Genomic DNA, 14550 nt, shown 5'->3' on the forward strand with positions numbered 1-14550 from the left:
AGAGGTATTTTAAATTTTTGGAGAGATCACAAATCTCTGTCACTTTGGGATTAGTCTGTAGTACCTTATTTTGTTGTTTTGGTGTGATCGTATTTCCCTCAATGTTCTTAGTGCTTTAAAAGTGTGATGATGTCTGTGCATTGAAGGATTTGTAATTTATTTTAGTCTTCCCAGCCTGACTTTGTTTGTGCCTGTCCTTCTTCAAGAGGCCTTCCAGGGATTCTAAAGCTGACTGATTATTGCATTCCCTGAGCTTCTGACCAATTACAGCCATCTCAGTACTAGAGGATGCTTTAGGCCCAGGTTTGCTGAGTCCTGCAAGGGCTCCAAGGTTGACGCAGCTTTCTGGCCCAGATGGACCTCAGAAAGACCCAAGGAAGGTACTTGGGCTGCGTGGGAATGCCGTCCAGACACCTGAGGCCAGAATACTCTCCTAATGGTCCAGATGGGTGTGCCTCCCAACAAATCTCTGCACAGATGGGATAGGTCCCCGACTACAAAGAGAGTGACTGGACTGGAGACACTGCCTCTTTGGAATCTAATGTGGGAAGGAGGCTGATTGGCTCACCTCATTGGCTCAGATTGGCATTCATCACCCATCAGGTCCCAGTATAATCTGGGCAGTTTCTTGACTGCAGCAAGAGGGATTGGAGCCAGCACTGGCCCCTTCATATGGATATGCCTGTCACATGGGCCCAGTTGGGACTGTGTCTCCCAGCAAGTCCCTCCATAGATGGAATTATTCCCTGACTACAGCAGGAGAGGCTGGAGGTGAGACTGTGCCCCCATAGGATTTGCTATGGGACAGAGGATTGAGAACCTGGTCTTGGCTCAGAGGGGTGTGCATCGCCCTGAATGTTCTTGCACATATAGGATACTTCTCCAACTGCAGTGAGAGGAGCCAAAGCTGAAACTGCACCACCCTGGGATCTACTGTTGAATGGAGGTTTATGTGCTTGTCATGTTGGCTCAGATGGGTGTGTCTCCCAGCAGGTCCCTGCATAGACAGGAGAGTTCCCTAACAGCAGGAGGAGGGTCTGGATCTGAGACTGGACCCTCTCAGGATCTGCTGTGGGATGGGGGCTGGAGAACCTGATCTGAGCATGCATCTCGCTGGTAGACCCTGTAAACAAGATAGTTTCCTGGTTGCAGCAGGAAAGGCTGGAGCTGAGACTGGGCTCCCTCAGGATCTCCTGTGTTGCAGAATCTGGAGAGCCCGTCTTGTTTACCCAGACAGATACCCCTCTTCCAGCAGATCTCTGCACAGAATTATTTTCAGACCACAGCAAGAAGGGTCAGAACAGAGAATGGACCACCTGAGGATCTGCTGTGGGATGGAGGTTGGTGTGCCTGTCTCATTAGCTCAAATTGCACCCATCTCCCAGCAGATTCCTGTTTCTGCACAGACAGGATGCATCCCCTATTGCAGCAGGAGGAGCTGGAGCTAAGTCTGGGGCCTCCCTTGGGATCTGTGGCACGGAGTCTGGAGACCCTTGTCTCACTGACTCAGAGACACACCCATAGGAGGTAACTTTTCAACTTCTTCTAGTAAGCAATCATTTGAATCATTAAGTATTTTTGGTGCATTATACATAACCACACTTAATTACATTCACACCTGTACTTTCTTATTGCTACCCATATTTGAGGAACAGGTCTTTCCCTTCTTTCCTTCTATATTTAAAACCTTTTATCTATATTTTCTTCTCACGCCTTGAGTCTAATCTCAAACCTTATTCTCTTCTTCATCTTCGCTAACTTTGTTGTAAATGTGCTCCTATCCCAATATTGAAACAAATGGGCAAACTTTCCAACTTTTGCCTTATCTTCATTTCAGCTGAATTTCTTGACAGTGTAGTTCACACTTCTTTATCTCTGATGCATTCATCTGCTCTCACCACGTTTTAAAAATCCAGTGGGCAGGAGTCACCCATGAACTTTTAGTTGCCAAATCCAGTGAACACTTTTCAGTTCTTGTCTGTTTGACTTATTTCTGGCATTTATCAGTGTTGACCTTACCATAACTCTGAAACTTTTCCCCTGTCTTGCTTAGCTTATGTGATACCTTTTCCCTCAGGTTTTTCTTCTTTTCTGGCTCCTCTTCTTCCTTTTCCACAGCTGGCAATTCCTACTCTTACAGCTCTTCTAATGTTTTCCTTTCCTTTCCGTTATCTTTAGGCAAAGGCTATGGCGTGCGTGTGTGTGTGTGTGTGTGTGTGTGTGTGTGTGTGTTCTAGCAGCCTCTTTCAAATGAATTCCAATGGATGGATTCTAACACTAAGCTGGAGTGTCAGGTACTACTTGTGATTTCTTCTCTTTTAGCTTCCTGGGAGTTTTACAGAATCTACACTAGTGATCACTACTTCCTACAGTCTTTTCCTGACACTTTTTTTCTCCTTTTCTCCAGTTTATTCACTTCTCTTTTAGATTACAGAACAATTTTCCTCTGTTCTCCCTACATCCAGTGTGGCTCTCCTGCAGTCTGTGTTTCACGGAGCTACTGAAAACCCTACTAAGAAACACATTTTGTAGTATCATTTCCTTACAATGCTTCGGTAATTAATGTTAACATTTAGGTTAAAAACAGCCTTATCTTTAAGAAAGTTTTAAAACTGATTTAAAATTTATATAATGTGAAATAAATCATGTTAAAGTATACAATTCAGTGGCATTTACTGCATTCAGTGCTGTGCAACCATAATTTCTAAGTAGTTCTAAGTTTTCATCACCCCAAAGAGAAACTCCATACACATCAAGCAGTCATTTATCATTCTCCTCTCTGGCTAGCCCCTTTCATCCATTAATCAACTTTCTGTGTCAATGGATTTACCTATTCTGGAGCTTTCATATGCATGAAAACATCACTATATGTGACATTTTCTGTCTGTTCGTTTACGTAGAATAATGTCTTGGAGGTGCATCCCATTTTGTCGCATGTATTAGCACTTCGGTTTTTTTTTTATTGAATAATGTTCCATTGTATAGCTATACCACATTTGTTATTCATTCAATGGACATTCGAGTTGTTTCTGCCTTTTGAATGCCTGATTTTGATTCATTTTTATAGAGTCCTTAGGTTTTCCTAGGTATAAGATCATTTCATCTGGGAACAAGGCTAATTTAATTTCCTCTCTTTCAATTGGGATGCCCTTTATTTCTTTGTCTTACCTAAATGCTTTGGCTGATTTATTTTGGGCAAATACCTGTGAAGAGTGTTTAATTGCTGGGTCATATGGTAATTCTATATTTAACTTTTTAAGGAAATGCCAAACTGTCTACCACAACATCTGCAACAAGATAAATTTTCTCCAGCAACTTATGAGGGTTCGAGTTTGTGTACATCCTCACTAATCCTTGTTATTTTATTTTCCAGTTTTAAATACTATGAATATCTAACTCAGTGGGTATAAAGTTATATCTCATTGTATTTATGATTTGCCTTTTCCTAATGACTAATGATATTGTAAATGTTTTCATGTGCTTGTTGTCCATGCATACATCTTTTTGAGAGAAGTGTATATTCAACTTATTTTCCCATTTTTTATTTGATTTTTATTTTTAACCAAGAAATACCTTTTAAGTGATCAGACCTGGAACCTTGCCAGGTTTAATGATTATCAAAGCAGAACCATATTTTGACTTTTGAAGTTATCTATTATTATAGTCTTGTTTTTCATAATTACTTAAATATTATCAGCATCTCTGGACCCTTTGTACTTAAAACATAGTATTTTAAATCTTTATATTGAAATATTCAGTACGTCTTGAAAGTTTTAATATAGAACACTCTACTTAGCATTTCTTTATATCCTAAAATGCAATTATAAAAAGGGTGTCATTTCCTCTGCCAATTAAGTAGCCTTCATTGGTTGATATTGAACAAATTGCTGATACTTGTTTCTGTGATGTTTACTTTTTTAAAAAAAGTATTTTTTGCTTTCTTGTTGATACTTCCAAACAATTGCTAGATTAATTTGTCAGTTGCAAATGTGAAATAAAATTGTCTTTAGCAGTCTTTCAAATAAAATTTTCATTGAGACTAAAGAGATACTGGATTACAGTCAGTATTTGTAGGTATGTCATATATAGAGAGCCAAAAGAAATTATAAATCTGATATAATTATCAGTGTGCCATACAGACATGGCTCATGCCTGTAATCTCAGCATTTTGGGAGGCCGAGGCAGGTGGATCACTTGAGTCTAGGAGTTCAAGATTAGCCTGGGCAACATGGTGAAACCCCATCTCTATAAAAAATACAAAATTAGCCAAGCGTGGTGGTATACACCTGTAGTCCCAGCCGTTTGGGAGGCTGAGGTGGGTGGATCATTTGAGCTCAGTAGGCAGAGGTTGCAGCGAGCCAAGATTGTGCCTCTGCACTCCAGCCTAGGTAACAGAGCGAGACCCTGTCTCAGAAAGCAAAACAAAAACACCCAAATATCAATGTGCTATGAGACCTCATATTGTATGTGTTCATTCCCCCAAATTGGAGCATTTTAAGAAGCAAGAAGAGCGCTCTAAATTAGTTTATATCTTGCTTTTCTCCTTATGTTCTGTAGATTCTTTAGCACTCCATAAGAAAAATTTGCTCTAGAAATCATGAAAACTGCAAATGCATTATATCCTCTATGAAACCACCTTTAATTTAGTTGATAAACCCTGATCATTGTTGCACTATACATTCAGAAAATGTATAGCAGTGACTATTTTGTAAATATGAAGAGTTCAAATTCAGCACATTCAGCAGTGGCTTATATCTAAAATGGTTTTTGAAGAATACTTTAAAAAACGTCTTTGCCTAGAGTCTTTAAAGCTGGCACTTTAAAACTATGTTTCATGGATTGTCAGTTGGAATGGACTTCAGGAGGTCTGTAAGTCCATGAAATTACAGTTTTTTAACGTGTGAATTTTTCTGAGGATACATAATTTTTATCATATTCTCAAAAGAATCTAAAACTCAAAAAATGGTTAAGAGCCACTGATATAAAATGTTGATAAAGGCCATGGTAGATCACATTATACTTTGATTCTCATTCTTCAGAAGCTTTGCGTGTGTGAGTTTACCTACTCACTAAAATATACTTGTAAATCCAAAACCAGTACTCAGGGTGCTTTTGTAGTCATTTGTAGACATATGACTGTCTACAAATGGAGAAGCAAAAAATTTGAGTCACCTTATGTGTTCATTCCTCTCTGAGGTCAAAGAAGGTAATGATTTGCCTTGTTGTTTCAGCTGTCATACTGTAAACAAGTGTCCTTTTCAATGCATATATAGTGACATATTAATCACTTTTTTGTTGTTGATTTTTCTGTTTAAAAAATCCCGAGCATAGTGCAGATATGCTGTCCAGTGTTTCTAAGCATAAGAAGGCTGTGACACACCTTAGAGAATAAAAATCTGTAATAGACAAACTTGGTTCAGGCATGAGTTAAATTACTGTTGACTGTGAGTTCATTGTTAATAACTCAAATATGAAGTATCAATATCTGTATAAATAGTTAAATATAATTTTATATAGATATACATATAAATCATTAAAATATAGAATCTTTAAACAGAAACGTACATTTTAGAAATTATGTATTGGCATTGGTTGACAGAGATGTTGTTTGGAGAGGTTTGCAGGAAACTAACCCTGTCTTTTTCCCAGGAATAATAATTCTGCAGGAGGTAGAACCTGTTTTCCAGGTTGGAGTACAGTGGCATGAACATGGCTCACTGCAGTTTTGACCTCCTGTGCTTCTTCTGCCCCAGCTTCCAAAGTAGTTCGTACTACAGGCACATGTCACCATGCCTGGTAATTTTTTTATTTTTTGTAGAGACAGGGTTTCTCTTGCTCAGACTGGTCTTGAATTTCTGGGCTCAAACAGTCCTCCCATCTTGGACCCGCAAAGTGCTCAGATTAGAGATGTGAGCCTCCATGCCGAGCTCTAGTTAACCTTTTGCAGTGTTTTTTTGTTTGTTTTTTAACTTAATGTTTCTAAATTCCTTCTAGGGTAAACATAGAAATTTCTTCTAGGGTAATACATAGAGACTGTGGGTCATTTACTGCTTCATAGTATCACACATCAGATACTTCTAACATAATCATGATAAATGTTAGTGGTTTCATGGTCTTATTTACACTCCAGCTCTACTAGAATTCACTAATCTGCTTCAGGTTTCTGTCTGAAATACTCTCTTTTTTCTTTTCTTTTCTTTTTTTTTTTTTATACAGAGTCTCACTCTGTTGCCCAGGCTGTAGTGCAGTGGCCCCATCTCAGATCACTGCAAACTCTGCCTCCCATGTTCAAGTGATTCTCCTGCCTCAGCCTCCCGAGTAGCTGGGACTATAGGTGCACACCACCACACCCAGCTAATTTTTATATTTTTAGTAAAGACAGAGTTTCACCATGTTGGCCAGATGATCTGCCTGCCTTAGCCTCCCAAAGTGCTAGGATTAACAGGCGTGAGCCACTGCATCTGGCCTCTGTCTGAAATATTCTTATTGTTCATCATACAGTATATTGAGCTATAGTACTGTATTTTGCTCCAGGGTGTTGATAACCATTTATGCTGAGTTTAGCCATTTTACTTAAGAGTCTACTAATTCATTGTAGATAAAGAGTTACTAGTTTGGCATGGTGGAGCATACCTGTAATCCCAGCACTTTGGTAGGCCGAGGCAGGTGGATCGCTTGAGTCTAGGAGCTCAAGACCAGCCAAGACAACATGGCAAATTTTATCTCTACAAAAATTACAAATATTAGCCAAGTGTGGTGGTGCATGCCTGTAGTCCCAGCTACTCAGGAGGCTGAGGTGGGAGGATTATTTCAGACTGGGAGGTAGAGGCTGCAATGAGCCATGATCATGCCGCTGTGCTCCAGCCTCAGAGACAGAGCAGTATCACAAAAAAAGTTAGAAGAGTTCTTTATCTAACAAATATAAGTTGTATATTTGCATAGTTGATTGCATTCATGAAGTCAAAGTATTTTTTATTCATTAAATCTAAAGGAAGTTGGAGCTCTCTGCTTTTGATAAGATGAAGTAACAAGTACTGTACTTATCCTCCATCTAAAATGATGATTAAAGAAAATTTGTGTGTTTATCTCTTAAGACACAGAGCAAGCATTTGATAAAATCCAACATCCATTCCTCATAAAATCACTCCTGAAACTGGTGATAGAGAGGAATTTCCTCAACCTGATGATTAGCATCTATAAACAACCAATGGTAACATTATATTTACTGGTGAAAGTCTGAATGCTTTCTCACTAAGATCAAGAATAAGATAAGGATGTCTGCTTTCACTGCTTCTGTTCGATATTGTACTGGAGGTTCTAGCCAGTGCAATTAGTCAATAAAAAGAAGTGCTTCTAGATTAAAAAACAGAAGTAAATCAATCATTATACTTCAGTGATATGATCATCTATGTATATTATTCTGTAGAATCTCCAAAAAGGTACTAGAATGAATAATTGAGTTTAGCACACTTGCAGAATATAAGATCAGTACTTAAAACTCGTGTAGTTTTCTGTACTAGGAACAAAAATTTGAAATGGAAATTTAATAAAAGAAATGTTTTCTATCACATAAATAATATGGTATACTTGGGGACAAATCTGACAAAAGATCTGGAAGACCTTTACTCTGAAAACTGTAAAAACATTACTAAATGAAAATAAGTGAACAGTTTCCTTACGTATGATACTAATAGAATGATACATTTAAAACTGATTAATTGTACATCAGCTATATACATAAGCCAAAATTTAAACAGTTGTACACCTTAAATATGTACAGTTAATTTTGTTCATTCAAATCCCTATACTACTGTTAAAACATATTAGAAAAACAAACGAAAGGAATTTATGTTCATATGACAGTAAATGAGTTGTCTGAACTCACCACAATTTTTTTTTTATTATACTTTAAGTTCTAGGGTACATGTGCACAACGTGCAGGTTTGTTACATATGTATACGTGTGCCATGTTGGTGTGCTGCACCCATTAACTCGTCATTTAGATTTTTAATCCTAGGATGAATCCATCTCTAAAAAGTACTGAACATCTCTGAAAAGTTACGAATGTGGTATAGATGTTCTCCCATAACCTCATATATATCAATTATTGTTATCAGGAAATCAGAGCTAGCTTAAATAGTCATAACATTGACCATCTGCTTTCCTTGTTAAATACATTTGACTACTAACTTAATGTTTTCAGTTAGTCCTCTAAAATTTGAGAAAATTTGAGAAAGCAGGCTTTCTACAGGCTTTCTGATATATAGCTGGCCCTCTAGATCGTTGTTGGCAGTTTGAAATATGTGTGATTATGATGCAGAGTATTTTAAATATTATAAATATTTGATCAATATTTTTATCATATAAATTTTTTTCTTTAAAAAAATAAAATTTAGAGATGGGGTCACATTATGTTGCCCAGGTCTTGAACTCCTGGGCTCAAGTGATCCTTCTGCCTTGGCCTCCAAAAGTGCTGGGATTACAGATGTGAGCCACTGCACCCAGGCTAGAGTTAACTTTTGATAACTATTTTTGATTACGTAGAATAATTTTACGGTGAGTTCATAGTAGGTTTTTGCAGTTTTTATTGTCGACATGTATTTATACTGTTAGTTTCAGGATATCTTTACTTATCATCTCCTGTGTTTTTAATCATGATATTTCCTTTTCAAACAACACATTATGATGAAAGATCAGTTTTCAATGAAATCATTTATAAGCATTACTAGCTGCTGCAACTTCGGGGTTTGGAAAGGAAAAATTAAAGTGCGCTATGTTTACATGTTGGAAACATGTTGGAAAAATCAGTCTAGGATTGGAAGAAGATGGGAAGATTTAGGAGTAATTGCTAATGGGTACAAGGTTTCTTCTTAGGGTGAGAAAATGTTCTAAAATTATTTGTGGTGATGGTTACACAAGTATGATTATACCTAAAATCATTGAATCATACACTTTAACTGGATGAATAAAAGGCTTTTATATTGGAAAGGAAATAGTAAAACTGTATCTGTTTGTAGATAACATGATCTTATATACAAAACAAAAATCTTAAGGAGTCCCCTAAAAATCTGTTAGAGGTAATAAATGGCTTTTCACACTACCGGCATAGGGGTCCATATGGCGTTCTGGATTCCCATCATGGCTTAAAGCGAAACTTTTCACCATGTCCGGAGCCCTTGATGTCCTGCAAATGAAGGAGGAGCATGTCCTGCAAATGAAGGAGGAGGATGTCCTTAAGTTCCTTGCAGCAGGAACCCGCTTAGATGGTACCAATCTTGGCTTCCAGATGGAACAGTACATCTCTATGAGGAAAAGTGATGGCATCCACATCATAAATCTGAAGAGGACCTGGGAGAAGCTTTTGCTAGCAGCTCGTGCCATTGTTGCCATTGAAAACCCTGCTGATGTCAGTGTTAGATTATCCTCCAGGAATATTGGCCAGAGGGCTGTGCTGAAGTTTGCTGCTGCCACTGGAGCCACTCCAGTTGCTGGCCACTTCACTCCTGGAATCTTCACTAACCACATCCAGGCAGCCTTCCAGGAGCCACGGCTTCTTGTGGTTACTAACCCCAGGGCTGACAACCAACCTGTCACAGAGGCATGTTACGTTAACCTATCTACCACTGATTTGTGTAACACAGATTCTCCTCTGATGTGGACATTGGCATTCCATGCAACAAAAAGGGAGCTCACTCAGTGGGTTTGCTGTGGTGGATGCCGGCCCAGGAAGTTTTGCGCGTGTGTGGCACCATTTCCCATGAACACCCATGGAAGTTCATGCCTGATCTCTACAGAGATCCTGAAGAGATTGAAAAAGCAGAGCAGACTGCTGCTGAAAAGGCTGTGACCAAGGAGGAATTTCAGGGTGAATGGACTGCTCCAGCTCCTGAGTTAACTGCTACTCAGCCTGAGGTTGCAGACTGGTCTGAAGGTGTGCAGGTGCCCTCTGCACCTATTCATCAGTTCCCTACTGAAGACTGGAGCACTCAGCCTGCCACAGAAGGCTGGTCTGCAGCTCCCAGTGCTCAGGCCATTGAATGGGTAGGAGCAACCACTGAAAGGTCTTAAGCTGTTCTTGCAGACACTGTTAAGCAACATGTAAATAAGGTTGATGGAAAATAAACGTCAGTTTCTTAAAAAAAAGAAAAAAAAAGTAATGCGTTCAGCTAGGTTGACAGATAAAATACCAAGATAGAAAAATCTATTGGATTTTTGCACAATATTAGTAGACAAACTGAAAATGAAGTTATGAAACAATTTCATTTAAATATCTTAAAAAGAAATAATGTACTTAAGTATAAATATAACAACAGAAGTGTGAAACTTATACTCTCAAAACTAAATAACATTGAAAGACATTAAAGGAAACTAAATGGAAAGACATTAAATGTTGATATTTTGAAAAGATTTAATATTTTTAGGATGGCAGTTCTCCCCCAAATTGATCTAAAATAAATTTAAATTTCCTACTAAAATCACAGCTAAATTCTTTGCACAATTTGACAAGCTGCTCTTAAAATTAATATGGAAATTCAAGGGACCCAACATAGCCAAAACAATCTTGAAAAAGACCAAAATTGTGTTTCTCACTTCCCAATTAAAAAACGTATGATGAAGCCATACCAATATGTAGTTCTGGCATAATGATAGACATATCTATTAATGGTATAGAATTGAGAACAGAAATAAACCTTCACATTTATGGTAACCTGTCTTTCTATAAGTGTGCCATGGCATAAAGAATAGTCTTTTCAATGAAGGGTACTAGAACACCTGCGCATCCATATGGAAAAAAAAAGAAGCTGGACCCCTATCTCATATGTAAAAATTAACTCAAAATGAATTAAAGACTTAGCTGTAAGAATTAAAACTGCAACCATTAGAAGAAGACATAGGGATACATGTTTATGACCGGGCATAGGATATGGGCTGGCAAATGATTCTTAGGTAGGTCACGTGCATGAGCAATAAGAGAAAAGAATACATAAATTAGATTTTGTCAAGTTTTGAAACTTTTGTGCTTTAAAGGACACCATCAAGAAAGTGAAAAGACAACCCACAGAATGGGAGAAAATTGCACTCACATATCTATTTTATCTTGAATATATAAAGAATTATTTAGACTCAATAATGATGAAAAGACAAATAACTCACTTTTAAAAATGGGCAGAATATCTGAATAGGCAGTTTCCCAAAAGAAGATATACAAATGACTAAGGAGCACATAAAAAGATGCTCAACATAATTAGCTGTCAGGTATATTAAAGTCAAAACTACAATGAGGTACCGTTTCACACCTGCTAGGATGATGGGTATAATCAGAAGGACAGAAGTTTTGGCAAGGATTTGGAGAACCCTAAGCCATTGCTGGTGGGAATGTTAAATGGTGTAGTCTTTTTGGAAAAGAATCTTGCAATTCCTTAAATATTTGAACATAAGAGTTGCCATATACAGCAATTCTGCTCCTAGGTGTATACACAAGACAAGTGAAAATGTTTGCACAAATGTTTATAGCAGCATTATGTATAATAGCCTAAACATGGAAACACCCCAAGTGTGTTACTACCTGATAAATGAATAAACAAAATTTGGAATATCCATACAATAGAATATCATTTGACAAAAAAGAAATGCAGTACTGATACGTGCTACAACATGGGCAAATTTTGAAAATATGCTAAATGAAAGAAGCCAGTCATAAAAGCACACGTTTTATGATTCTGTGTCTGAGAAGTGACCTGAACATGCATATTTTTAGAGACAGAAAATAAATTAGTGTTTGCCTAGGACTTGTGAGGATGAGATGTTTGGAAGTGGTGACTCAAGAGTGAACTGGTTTTTTTGGGGGGTGTTGAAAAATGTTCTAAAATTGATGTGGTGATGCCTGTACAACTCGAAATATACTAAACACCATTGAACTGTACACTTCAAAGGGATGACTTGTGTAGTATGTGAATTATGTCTTAAGAAGCTGATAAATAAAGAATATATATTTATTGGGCTGTTTTACCCTTCAAATGGATTTTACCCATATGTGATATTTTTTACCATGATACATTGATCATTTGCAGAGTTTTTGTTCCTTAAATTATGCATATCCTACAAATGTAAAATGTCTTATTTGTCAATATCACTACTAAACAAGAAAATAGTCTGTAAGCATTGGAAACCTCGCTGGTGGATATGAGTTTTACATGATCATAATTTTCAGAGACCCAGGGAGAATTATCTCCCATTTTTTGGTTAGTTTTCCATACTCCGTTGCCTAATTGTCTTTCTGAAATACAGATTTATCATGTAACTCTCTGATCCCAGCCTGCTTATCATTGTCATGCACAGTTAGTCCTTCATAAAATATGCTATTATGGACCCCATCTTTTACTAAATTCAGAGAAAGCCTGCCCATGTCTCTGTATTTTTGTGCGTATGAGTTTCTCTATGTATAATTCACTTTAGCTTATTTTTCTTGTTTTCAGCCTGGTAAAATCTTCAAACTTCAGGAACCAGCATATCTGTCATTTACTCTTTGACCTTTTCATTATGCCCCATATTCTTTGGTGCTTTCCAAGTATTTTGTTCATACCTTTATTATAACACTGCTTGTATTTTGTTTTCATGCTTACTCCTCCACTAGAGCTATGAACTTCTGATGACTTTATTTGTGCTTGTATTGCCTCACAGAGTACTTTTAAATATAATAAGAGTCTCTTGGATTAACAAGTGCCTGATTTTATTGTGGGTGCTCAGTAACACTTTTATTTTGATGGTGTTATAATTGAGGTATGAATCAGACTCCCCTTACACTTTCTGCATGTAAATCTTTTTTGTAAAAGAACTCTATTCATTTTAATTATCCTATAAAAACTTAATTACCAATATTGTTTGTAGATGTCTGTTGCCAGATTTTTTAAAAAATGATGCATTACCATCCCCATAAGTGATATTGCCTTTTGCTTTTTTTCATATAAAAATGACAACTTTGCCTGTGAAATTATAAAAAATGGTTTCTCATTATTTTCATTTGCCCTTCTTCTAGAGAATATATATGTTTATTGTTTGTTAGTGTTTATATCATTGCTCTTTTAAAAAAATTGTAGTTATGCAAGAATGGGTGTAGGCAGGCTAAAATATGGACTCTCCAAGAATGTGGATATGCCTGGGAAATTGTCATTTGATTCACCTGTCTTCACAATGAGCATTTTGGACCAAGATACAGTTGTTAGTACCTATTTACACTTGGCCGATAGGCAGGCTCAAAGCTGTAGTCTCTTATTAGGGTCAGACAAGGGAGGCCAGAATGGCAAGAGCCATTTTTTTTTTAACTGCTGGTGCTACCTCAGCAGCACCAGGAGAGTGACAAAGGGGGCTTCTTCAAAGATTTTACGGTATCTTTACTTTATGTCAAAGTCTAAGCTATCAAAATTTTTCTTTGTAGTATTCGGTGTATGTGCCATAATTAGGAAATCTTTCTCTGTCTTAGTTATTAAAATAAGTGGCTGAATTTTCTAATACCTTTATGGGTTCTGTTTTGTTTTGGTTTGTTTTTTCATTTGTATGGGGTTTTTGTTGTTGTTGCTGCTGTTGTTGTTTTTACACTTTTGGTTAAAGATTTTTTGGTTAAAGTGTGACAGGAAAAACTTTTCTTTTTTTCCCTGAAAATGGTTCTATTTTTATGCCAGCTTAATGTACTAATTCCCTCATTTCCATCTAAAAAAAAAATCACCTTTATTTTAATACTATATTGCCATAGGTACTTGGGTCTGTGTTTGAACTCTGTATTTTTCTGTTGATCTCCGTATTAGTACCAAATTGTTTCAAAAGCAATTAACAAATAATACATTTTAATACCTGGTAGTAAACTGCTCTCTTAATCCCATCATTATTACTCATCTATTTCAGAAGGTAGGTACTTTCTTATTATTCTTCCACGTGAATTTAAAAATCATATTGATATTTTCAAAATATCACACTGGAATTTGTAAGTTCTTTGGGAAGAAATAACATTTTTAGGGTAAATTTTTGTTTTTTTATCATATATCAAGATTTTCATTTTAATTTTTTATTTCATAGCTTTTTATTATCGAAAGTTTCAAACATACACAGAGAAAGAATAATAGGTATAATGAACTCCATGTTCCTGTTATCCAGCTATCTAGCTTCAGTAATTATTTACATTTGCCAAACTTGATTTAAGTACCTCTCCTATGAAACAAGTCCCAGATGTCTTATTTCATCCTCAAATTCTCCAGATTGCCTGAGAATTGTCTCAGAAAACCCACCATCATATTATTCACAATGGTCATTTCTTAATGCTATTAATACCCAATTTAGATTCGCATTTCATAATTGTTTCAAAAATAGCCTTTTACAGTAAGTTTATTTGAATCAGCATCTAAAGAAGAATTCAAACACTATATTTGTACATTGTGTCTTTTATTATTACTACTTTTCTCTCTCTCTTGTCTTTCTCTCTCTCTCTTTCCTTCCTTTCCCTCCCTTCCTTCCCTCCCTCCCTCCCTCCCTCCTCCCTCCCTCTCTCTCGCTCTCTTT

The 14550-nt window shown here is 36.9% G+C and overlaps 1 protein-coding gene and 1 pseudogene across 2 annotated transcripts in view; both read left to right on the forward strand.

Moving 5' to 3' along the window:
* The window catches only part of LOC117082719, a 66361-nt pseudogene extending 56182 nt beyond the window's left edge, over window positions 1-10179 (forward strand).
* The window catches only part of ADK (adenosine kinase), a 613194-nt gene that overhangs the window by 223212 nt on the left and 375432 nt on the right, over window positions 1-14550 (forward strand). The gene's annotated exons all lie outside the window — the stretch shown is intronic.

The sequence above is a fragment of the Trachypithecus francoisi genome, unplaced genomic scaffold (genome assembly GCF_009764315.1).
Source record: "Trachypithecus francoisi isolate TF-2019V2 unplaced genomic scaffold, Tfra_2.0 Lachesis_group9, whole genome shotgun sequence".
Classification (NCBI taxonomy): Eukaryota; Metazoa; Chordata; class Mammalia; order Primates; family Cercopithecidae; genus Trachypithecus; species Trachypithecus francoisi.